This window comes from Loxodonta africana, chromosome 14 (assembly GCF_030014295.1).
Source record: "Loxodonta africana isolate mLoxAfr1 chromosome 14, mLoxAfr1.hap2, whole genome shotgun sequence".
NCBI lineage: Eukaryota > Metazoa > Chordata > Mammalia > Proboscidea > Elephantidae > Loxodonta > Loxodonta africana.
In genome coordinates this window covers 48,192,053-48,204,210 of record NC_087355.1, presented here as the reverse complement: position 1 = coordinate 48,204,210, position 12,158 = coordinate 48,192,053, and positions in this window count along the sequence as shown.

Genomic DNA, 12,158 nt, shown 5'->3' with positions numbered 1-12,158 from the left:
CATAACAAAATACTACAAAGTGAATGGCTTTAAAGAATAGAGATTTATTTTCTTACAGCTCTGGAGGCCAGAAGTCTGAATTCATGGCACTGACAGGGCTATGATCTCTCCGTGCCAGCTTTAGGAAAAGATCCTTCCTTGTCTCCTTCAGCTTCTGTAGCCCTAGGCGTTTCTTGGCTTGAAGAGGGATACTCACGTGCCATTTTCCCTTTGTGTGTGTGATCTTTCTGTGTCTGTCTTTCTCTTTTATAATTGGCACCCAGAAGGGATTAGGATTAGTATCCGTCCTACTCCAGTGTGACTTTGTTAATTGACTGATAACATCTACAAAGAAAAACCCTATATCCCCAAACAAGGTCGTATTCACCAGTACAGGAGTTAGGACTTCAACATACCTTTTTTGGGAACATAGGGTCAGTCTGTAACAATATTTATACCCTCAGAATTTTGAAAGACAGAGTGCAATTCTGACACTCAAGGCTGCTAACCAAAAGGTCAGCAGTTCAAATCCACCAGGCGCTCCTTGGAAGCTCTATGGGGTGGTTCTACTCTGTCCTATAGGGTCGCTATGAGTTGAAATCAACTCAACAGCAATGGGTTTAGTTTTTTGGGTATTCATTGCTTAGTTGTAAATTCCTTTACAGTCCATATATTTCTCTTCCAAAAGCAAAACAAAGTAAGCAAAAAATTTCCAAGAAAGAGCATTTCAAGCTTAGAAAGTTGTTTTACATTAAAAAAAAAAAAAAGGCAACCTCAAATGTCCTTAGATGCAGCCATGTTTTTAATTATTATTATTATTATTTTTGTGATTGGATTAGATTTTCTGTCTTCCAAATAGCTAATTTCTATATCATCACTACCTGGCTTGTAATGGATCTGGTTTATTAAGACCATCACAATAAATACTTGGGCCTTTGGTTTCTAGAAGGTAGAACACAATTTTTGGCCAAGTGTCTGAATAAGCACAGATTGGTTACCTCAATGTGGGTTAACACATCAACATTATCACTCTAACATGCATGAATATCAACAATGATACTGAAAAAAATAGTTCTGAGTCATGCCATATATTCCATGAGTTAACTTGTAAATTCCATTACCATGTTTCACTTTGGGTACTAGAAGAAATCTCAGAATCAAAGAATTTTGGAGATGGACACCTATAATCTTACCCAGTTCTGGGATGGCAAAAAGATTTCATCCCTTGTGTCAACATCGAACTACGGTAGTGGTTTCTCGGTATGTTGTGTTGAGAAGGAGATGAGACATCTGGCCATGGCAGAAAGAACACCCTTGTCAATAACAATGTTTGCAATGGGTGTGAGAGGAGGACAGTGGCAGAACACGGGTCAAATCTTCACTGCATCTCATCTAGCCTGATTCATTTTCCTTGTGACAGTGGTTCTTGATATAGTTTTATACTGAAATCATTTGGGGAGCTTTTAAAAATCCCAGTGCCCAGGCTACATACACCAAGACCAATTAAATCAGAATATCTGGGTGTAGGCTTGGGGTGATTCAAATGTGCATACAAGGTTGAGATACATTTTCTAGTAGGAAAGGAAACAAGGGCCTTAAGAGATAATGTGAATCACATTATCATATAGTTGTAGGTAGTGAATATTTACCAAGTGTCATAATTTCCACATACTTTTGTTTTCACCATACCATACTGTTTCCATCATGAATCTTTATGGAAACACATGAATGATGATACATTACTGATTACTTTGTCCATTGACTTTAAGACCAGTGGTTCCCAACCTGTGAGCTGTAAGCATTGCCTCTTTAGACTAAATGAATAAAAAGTATTATATTTTAAAATTACTGTTTTGAAAATATATGCAGAACTTGTTTTGATGAGTAGAACACAAATTTATTTGAAAGCGTTGCTGAATTCAGAGTAGCTTTTTGACCTTTTGTGTTGTCTCAGTTGATAGTACCCTTTCGATTACTGTCACATTGGGGTCGGGCATCACTGATTTTGACCTAAGGGGTGCATGAAGCGGTGCAGCTGTGAAGAACCCAGGCTCTCACCAGGACTAATTAGACGGCTCAGTGATTGCCTGCAGATAAGCTTTGACACTAGTGTTGCTGACCTGTCTGCTGTTGTTGACATACACAGGAATGTGAAGATTCTTTCAGGATTCATGTGACTTAATATGACCTGACTTCTTGAGTACTAGAAAATGAGTCTGATGAGTCCATGAGTCTGATGCAGTGAGGATGTCAGTGATACCTCAGCTGGAGGTATTTTGAACCACTTTCAGGGCAGAAGCAAGCCACCCAATGACAGGGTGTGGCAGAATTTGAGATTATATGGTTTGCCACCATGTTTCTTATGTGTATATAAATATCCATCTAGACAATTCCATTTGTTCTAGCTGGATAGTCTTGTGCCAATCACTTCCTTTCTCTGTGACTCAATTTCCTAGCCTGTAATTAAAAAAAAAAAAAAAGAGAGATTGTTGTTCCTTCTAATTCTAAGAAACTATCTCCTAAGGACCCAAAAGCCTCTTTGAAGGTGTGTTTATAAGCAAAGGTCTGAAGAAGGAGAAGGAAGATGAAGTGTAGTGAGGAGTGGGGTAGAGAAAGTAATGGATTAGGTGAGTATGAGCCAAAGGAAGGAGGCCTGAGTGGCGTAAGATGAGTTAGAGACACAAAGGGGAAGATGGTAACAAACTGTAAAGTGATGTGGGAAAATATTGAAGGAGAATTTGATGTGGAGTAGTTAGAGGATGATCTAGGAGGGCTTCAAAGGGGAGATGACATTCGAACTGGGTCTTGAAGCATGAGTAGGAATTCTTCAGGCAGAAAAGGGAAAGAAGAACATTCCAGGGCAAGAATAGCTTGTTTAAGGGCAGGCAGCATGTGAAAAGACATGATTTGGCATAGTCAAATTCTTCAGAAAAAAATATAATAATTAACACCATGGCCGCCAGCACCAGTTATATTCCCTTGTTTCATGTCTACCATGGATGGGTGTTTGTGTGTTTTCACTGAAAATAATGCTCAGATAGTTTTATTTACTGCTAATGCTATGAAAAGCCCATAGTGTTGGCCCAGTAGGCAAGTAGAACCATCCCCCAAATATTTATTTCCATAGCCTGTTTGTCCTAGCTGGACTTAAAAATGTATATTTAGCAGGTGCAGAGATGAGCCAAAGTTTGAGTTAGTCCATATTGCATTCTGCTCGAAGGCTCACACGGGCTTAACTAGTTCAGGAAGTCAAGACCCTGTTGGCAAAGAGAAATTGAGAATAAGGAAACCTCCTAAATAATTCAGCACTTTGACTTGGATTTGTGCTTCTGGAGAGATCCTAACTTCCTCTCCTTCAATGCTCCATGACACAGCACTCAGAAGCCAGTCCCTGAAGAGGCAGAAATTATAAATAACCATCCATTAGGACTCATTTCTTATCTTGCCTTACCCTGCTTACCTTGGAAACCATGAGAAATCCAACATCCCAGGCAATCTTACATCATCCTCTCTCTTGTGGTCTTTATATCCCATTCTCAGACTCAAGCTTTGACCCTCTCCAGGTCTTTAAGCGCTTCTCTCATGCCTTCTGGACTCATGGTCTATCATCAGCAAAATCTCCCCTAAACTTGAATTATTTCCTGAAAATTTTCTTCATCTTTTTGCAGACACAACTGAAATCCCCTGCAGCCCTCTCAAGTAAATTTTTTCTATCTCCAACATTCTTCATACCACTGAACCTGGAGCCAGGCTAGGTCTCCTTGCTTCTCGTTGTTGCTTCTAGTCCTTTGTTCTTCCCACTCCCTAAAATATTCCAGCACATTTGAAATACTTGCCATGGAATTCTACCACATCCTACTCCTCCTTTTGACTCATCTACCTTCTTCCTCTTCATGCCCACTTATTTATTGGTACTTATAATAACTAGACTTTGATCTTCCCACCACTACTTTTGTTATTATTTTTAGTGTTCTGAATATCCACATAGATGACTCATCCAACACCTTGGCCTCTCAGTTGTAAGGCTCTCACAGTTTATCCATGTCAGCCTTTTACTTTCATGGCTGTATATCCTAGGCTTTGCATTACCAATTATCTCACCATCTCAAAATCTCAATCAGTTTAAGCTTTCCAACTATCATTTCTTTCTATTCTAGCCCATTCCTCTGGTATCCCAATTCCAATAATTCTTTAGCCCTACTTAAACCTCCAATCCATCTTCTTCCTTTTCTCTGTCCATCACTTTACTCTTTATCCAGCTAAGATTTCATGGACTGTCCTGGATATGTTTTCTTGAATCCCACTCAACTCACTGGTTCACCTGTCCCTTCTTTATACTTGTTGACCAAACTCCAACACTGGTTAAATCCAATGCTTTAGCTTTTCCACACCTGCACACTGAATGTGCAGCTGAATGTGGCTTGAGAAAGCACACAACCTTGCCGACTGGCATTTCCATTCATGACCTTAAGTATGATCTCAACCATGCCTGGCAAAGCTGCTTCATTTCCCTTGTCAAGTCATTTCCCACACTCTGAGAGAACTATTTCATTCCTCTCTTCTTTCCTCAGACCACCTATTCTCTCTACCCACTACTGCCTCTCACCTGATAGCCTTGCTTCTTACTTCACTGAGAAAATGAAAACTCTCTAAAGAGAACTTCGGTAGGCTTCAACCACCAGATCTATGATCCTCCCTGCATCTGCACCATGTCCTTTACCTCCCTCTGTTAAGAAGTCCTTGTCGTATATAAGGCTGGTTCTCCACCTGTGTACTGGATCACATCCCCTCTCCCCTATTCAAAGACTTTGGTCTTGCAATTGTCCTTGCTGTCTTCCGCCATCACCCATCTTCTTTGCTGTAGCATTCTGGCGAGTGTTTAAATACACAGCAATACCTCTTATCTTTAACTCCACGTCCTGTACAGGCTCCAGCCCCATTTTGTGTTCCCCATTGTAGTAAAACTTCTACTTGCTCTTTCCACTTCCTAATTTTTTGTTCTTTCTTTAACCCACTCCTATCGGGATTCTCCAGGTGGTGCAAATGGTTAACATGCTTGGCTTCTAACCAAAAAGTTGAAGGTTTGTGTCTACCCAGAGGTGCCTAGGAAGAAAGTCTTGGTGATCTATTTCCAAAAAATCAGCCATGGAAAACCTTATGGAACATAGTCTATTCTGACACACATGGGGTTATCATGAGTTGGGATCAATTTGATAAATAGCCCCTATCTCTCTCCTCTCCTACTTTCTAATTTTTAATAGCACTTTCCTCTAAAATACATTTTTTCTTATTTGCTCTTCTGCCTTCTCTATTAGTCTTTAAACTCCATGAGGACAGGGACTCTGTCTTGTACATGGTTAATTCTGAGAACATAAAACAGTATTTGACATGCAGGTACTCAATAAATACTTGCTGAATGAATGAATGAATGGATGTGTGGCATGGTTCTAATTCTTTATTTCATTAGGCATATGTCTTAGTATTCCGCATATAGTGGGTGCTCATTAAATGGAGATGAAATAATACTAAGCTCTTGGGGCTGTTACAAGCCTTGAATCAAGTAGTGGCTGTGCATGTAGTTGGTAAACTGTATACAAAGGCACTTACTATTGCTCTTATTGCTGAGGAATTAACTGGTAGGGATAGGAATTTCGGTTTCATTTATTCAGTCACTCCATACCAGGTGGAGTCCTGGTGACATAGTGGTTAGGAGCTCAGCTGCTAACCAAAAGTTTGGCAGTTCAAATCTACTAGCCGCTCCTTGGAAGCTCTATGGGGCAGTTCTACTCCGTCCTATAAGGTCATTATGAGCCAGAATTGACTCGACAGCAACGGATTTGGGTTTTTTTTTGTTTTGTTTTGCATGTGCCAGGGTGGTCTCTGGGTGGCACAAACAGTTAAGCACTGGGCTATTAACTGAAATGTTGGTGGTTTGAATCCACGCAGAGGCTCCTTGAAAGAAACACCTGGTGATCTGCTTCTGAAAGGTCACAGCCATTGAAAAACCATAAAGCACAGTGCTACTGTGACACACATATGGGGTCACCATGAGTTGGAGTTGACTGGGCTGGTTTGGTTTTTTTTTGGGGGGGGTGGTATGCGCCAAGCACTATTCAAGGCTCTGGAGATACAGCAGTGAACAAGCAAGTCTTCTAGAACTTAGGAATTCTCAGAAGACCAAGTTTCTCATTTTTTCTGCTGTACTCCAATCTCACTAGGGTGTAGTTTGAGTAGACGGTGCAATTTGAACACAGGAGAGAGGTGGTATGGAGTGTTAGGATAGAGTGGCTTATGGGCTGTCAACTGAAGGCATTTTCAAATCCCAGCTATACCATTTAAACCTGCATGAATGGGGAAATTGCCTAATCTCTATAAACCTCAGCTGTCTCTCCAGTAAAATGCTGGATGAACTGAATCTACCTTGCTGAGCTGTTGTGAGAATAACTTATGTAAAGTACTTGGTGGGAGTTAAGTGCTCAGTAAGTGGTACTTGTAGAACTGTGTTTTAAGGAGAGGTTGAGGAAGGAACAGCTCTCAAGGGAGAGAGTTTCAGATCTCAGGGGAAGAAGGAATGAGGTTTCTCAGAGTAGTCCTGGCTGTGGGAGTATTTGTTCACAAGAGATTGTTGCTTACAAAAGGATATCAGGGAAGGGGCTGTAAGAAAGGTAGGAGAGAAGCAGGGCTGGAGCAAGAAAGTCGATTCAAGTAGGCGGGAGAATATGGGAAGAGGTGGCTTGGAGAAGATTTATGTTTGAGGAGATAACTTCTGAAGCCCAAGAATGAAGGAAGGTGGTATAAGTTGATGGACTTGGGGCCTGAGAATGTAAAAGAAGAAAGAGCTGCTAGCAGATGTGGGCCTATGTTTATTTAGCTGGCACCTCGAGTGGCTTTGGGTTTGCTAAGGTGGATGTGAATTTGGCTGAGGAGAGTTGAATGATTGAGCTTAATTGAGTGAAATGAATTTGGAGTTTCTGGGGGCACTTGGGGAAGTGAGTTGGAGGAATGGTGAAGGGAAGGGATAGAAAAGCAAAAAGCAGAGCCAGCACGTGGTAGGAGGCTGCTATCTAAAAGAGATGATGAGGTCAGTTAGGGATTCCTATGGCAAGATGGCTGAAACAATTTAAGAACAAGGACAATTAAACTGCAATTTCAAGTTGATATCTGTAGGTATGACCTTGTAACCCTTCCCCTACGATATGCAGATCTCCCGGGACAGTTCTGACATTAGCAGCATCCTTGCTTTCATGGATGGCTAAGTGTAGGGTTGAGAGGATTGATTCAAGTAATCTTTTTGGAATACAGTTTCATTCAACCCAGTACACACACACGCACGCATGCACAGTTCCATGAAACAATATTTACCTTTATCATGATTGATAAATTAAAAACAAAGTAAAATATCAAATACGATTTTCCCATACTTAAATGCAGCACAGAAAAATTTCAGATAAATAAATAAAAATTAGAAAATATTTTTTATACTGAGTCAATTGCGCTTGCCTGTTCATAAATCCACCCTAAGATTCATGTGGGCAAAACTTCAAGGCATATCTAGTGAGCTGTTGAGCACACACTTCTTTGCTTTTAATCTAGTCAAGATTGAAAATTCATTCACACGTATGAATTGCTGTGAATGATACTAGCAATACACCTTTTTTAAAAATATGATTTTATTTATTTTGTTGTCACGGTTGAGAATATACCCTGCAGAAAGCAATAGACTTTCAAAATTAAACTTTTGGAAATCTTATTTAATCTTAATCCAAACTGATGTACATAAACATAAATTTTTAATTACTCTTCATTGCAAATGACTGAGCTGCAAAAATGTATCCTCTTCTTTGGACACCAAGTTGAGTTCAATTATTGAATCAAGCTTTTGAGAGAAAATGGATTTGTAATCCAAGTTTTTTTTTTTTTTTTACTGGTTCAATTTCCCTTCTTGAAAAAAAAATTAAAAGTTTGGAGCAGAAGAGAGTTGTAACAATATTGATAATTCTCTTTTTTTTTTTTTTTTTTTGACCGTCTTCATTAATAATATTCTCTTCAATGTATCGTAACAATATTGGGAATATGTAGTGGGGAGAGTAATTATTTAAGTCTTACTTGACAAAAAATATGTCTGTCAGTTTGTCATACTGTGGGGGCTGTGATGCTGGAAGCTATGCCACCGGTATTCAGATACCAACAGGGTCACCCCTGGAGGACAGGTTTAAGCTGAGCTTCCAGACTAAGACAGACTAGGAAAAAAGACTTGGCAATCTACTTCTTAAAAGGATTAGCCAGTGAAAACCTTATGAATAGCTGTGGTACATTGTCTGATACAGTGCCAGAAGATGAGCCCCCCAGGTTGGAAGGCACTCAAAAGACGACTGGGGAAGAGATGCCTCCTCAAAGTTGTTGTTTTTATGTGCCGTTGAGTCTGTTCCAACTCATAGCGACCCTATGCACAGCAGAATGAAACACTGCCTGGTCCTGCGCCATCCTTACAATCGTTGTTATGCTTGAGCTTATTGTTGCAGCCACCGTGTGAATCCATCTTGTTGAAGGTCTTCCTCTTTTCCACTAATCCTGTACTTTGCAAAGTATGATATCTTTCTCAAGGGACTTATTCCTCCTGACATGTCCAAAGTATGTAAGATGCAGTCTCACCATCCTTGCTTCTAAGGAGTATTCTGGCTGTACTTCTTCCAAGACAGATTTGTCCGTTCTTTTGGCAGTCCATGGTATATTCAATATTCTTCCCCAACACCACAATTCAAAGGCGTCAATTCTTTTTCAGCCTTCCTTATTCATTGTCCAGCTTTCACATGCATATTATGGGGTTGAAAATACCATGGCTTGAGTCAGGTGAACCTTAGTCTTCAAGGTGACATCTTTGCTTTTCAACACGTTAAAGAGGTCCTTTGCAGCAGATTTACCCAATGCAATGCATCCTTTAATTTCTTGGTTGCTGCTTCCGTGGCTATTGATTGTGGATTCAAGTAAAAGGAAATCCTTGAAAACTTCAGTCTTTTCTCTGTTTGTCATGATGTTGCTCATTGGTCCAGTTGTGAGGATTTTTGTTTTCTTTATGTTGAGGTGGAATCCATACTGAAGGCTATGGTCTTTGATCTTCATCGGTAAGTGCTTCAAGTCCTCTTCAGTTTCAGCAAGTAAGGTTGTGTCATCTGCATAAAACAGATTGTTAGTGAGCCTTCCTCCAATCCTGATGCCCCATTCTTCTTCATATAGTCCAGCTTCTCAGATTATTTGCTCAGCGTACAGATTGAATAGGTATGCTGAAAGGACCCAACCCTGGCACACAACTTTCCTGACTTTAAAGCACTCAATATCCCCTTGTTCTGTCTGAATAACTGCCTCTTGATCTATGTAAAGGTTCCTCATGAGCACAATTAAGTGTTCTGGAATTCCCATTCTTTGCAAAGTTATCCACAATTTGTTATGATTCACACAGTCGAATGGTTTTGCATAATCAATAGAACACATGTAAACATCCTTCTGGTATTCTCTGCTTTCAGCCAGGATCCATCTGACATCGGCAATGATATCCCTTGTTCCACATTCTCTTTTGAAACCAGCCTGAATTTCTGGCAGTTCCCTGTTGATACGCTGCTGCAGCCGTTTTTGAATCATCTTCAAAATTTTGCTTGTGTGTGATATTAATGATATTGTTCGATAATTACCGCATTCGGTTGGATCAACTTTCTTGGGACTAGGTATAAATATGGATCTCTTCCAGTCAGTAGAGTCAACCTTAACGACGTGGTTGGAGTACAGCTTTCGGGACCTTCATTTGCTAATGTGGCACAACTCAAAATGAGAAGAAACAGCTGTAAACATCCATTAATAACTGGAACATGGAATGTATGAAGTATGAATCTAGGAAAATTGGAAATCATCAAAAATGAAATAAAACGTGTAAACATCAATATCCTAGGCATTAGTGAGCTGAAATGGACTGGTATTGGCCATTTTGAATTGAACAATCATATAATCTACTATGCTGGGAATGACAACTTGAAGAGGAATGGTGTTGCATTCATTGTCAAAAAGAACATTTCAAGATCTATCCTGAAGCACAACGCTGTCAGTGACAGGAAAATATCCATACGCCTACAAGGAAAACCAGTTAATACGATTATTATTCAAATTTATGCACTGACCAGTAAGGCCAAAGATGAAGAAATTGAACATTTTTATCAGCTTCTGCAGTCTGAAATTGATCAAACATGCAATCAGGATGCATTGATAATTAGTGGTGATTGGAATGCAAAAGCTGGAAACAAAGAAAAAGGATCGGTAGTTGGACAATATGGCCTTGGTGATGGAAACAATGCTGGAGATCGAATGATAGAATTTTTCCAGACCAACGACTTCTTCATTGCAAATATCTTGTTTCATCAACATAAACGGCGACTATACACATGGGCCTTGCCAGATGGAACACACAGGAGTCAAATTGACTACGTCTGTGGAAAGAGACAATGGAAAAGCTCAATATCATCAGTCAGAACAAGGCCAAGGGCCAACTGTGGAACAGAACATTAATTGCTTATATGCAAGTTCAAGCTAAAACTGAAGAAAATCAGAGCAAGCCCACAAGAGCCAAAATATGACCTTGAGTATATCCTACCTGAATTTAGAGACTATTTCAAGAATAGATTTGACATGTTCAACACTAATGACTAAAGACCAAACGAGTTGTGGAATGACATCAAGGCCATCATACATGAAGAAAGCAAGAGGTCATTGAAAAGACAAGAAAGAAAGAAAAGACCAAGATGGATGTCAGAGGAGACCCAGAAACTTGCTCTCCAATGTCGAGCATCTAAAGCAAAAGGAAGAAATGATGAAGTAAAAGAAATGAACAGAAGATTTCAAAGGGTGGCTGGAGAAGACAAAGTAAAGTATTATAATGACATGTGCAAAGAGCTGTAGATAGAAAACCAAAAAGGAAGAACATGCTCGGCATTTCTCAAGCTGAAAGAACTGAAGAAAAAATTCAACCCTCAAGTTGTAATAGTGAAGTGTTCTATGGGGAAAATATTAAATGACACAGGAAGTGTCAAAAGAAGATGGTAGGAATACACAGAGTCATTATACCAAAAAGAATTAGTCAATGTTCAACCATTTCAAGAGGTGGCATATGATCAGGAACCGATGGTACTGAAGGAAGAAGTCGAAGCTGCTCTGAAGGCATTGGCGAAAAACAAGGCTTCAGGAATCGCTGGAATATCAACTGAGATGTTTCAACAAACGGGTGAGCGCTGGAGGTGCTCACTCATCTATGCCAAGAAACATGGAAGACAGCTTCCTGGCCAACTGACTGGAAGAGATCCATATTTATGCCTATTCCCAAGAAACGTGATCCAACTGAATGCAGAAATTTTCAAACAATATCGTTAATATCACATGCAAGCAAAATTTTGCTGAAGATCTTTCAAAAGCAGCTGCAGCAGTATATCGACAGGGAACTGCCAGAAATTCAGGCCGGATTCAGAGAGGACGTGGAACCAGGGATATCATTGCTGATGTCAGATGGATCCTGGCTGAAAGCAGAGAGTACCAGAAGGATGTTTACCTGTGTTTTATTGACTATGCAAAGCCATTCGACTGTGTGGATCATAACAGATCATGGATAACATCGAGAAGAATGGGAATTGCAGAACACTTAATTGTGCTCATGAGGAACCTTTACATAGATCAAGAGGCAGTTGTTTGGGCAGAACAAGAGAATACTGACTGGATTAAAGTCAGGAAAGGTGTGCGTCAGGGTTGTATTCTTTCACCATACCTATTCAATCTGTGTGCTGAGCAAATAATCTGAAAAGTTGGACTGTATGAAGAAGAACAGGGCATCAGGATTGGAGGAAGACTCATTAACAACCTGCATTATGCAGATTACACAACCTTGCTTGCTTAAAGTGAACAGGACTTGAAGCACTTACTGATGGGGATCAAAGACCATAGCCTTCAGTATGGATTCCACCTCAACATAAAGAAAACAAAAATCCTCACAACTGGACCAATGAGCAACATCGTGATAAACGGAGAAAAGACTGAAATTGTCGAGAATTTCATTTTACTTGGATCCACAATCAACAACCATGGAAGCAGCAGTCAAGAAATCAAAAGATCCATTGCATTGGGTAAATCTGCTGCAAAGGACCTCCTTA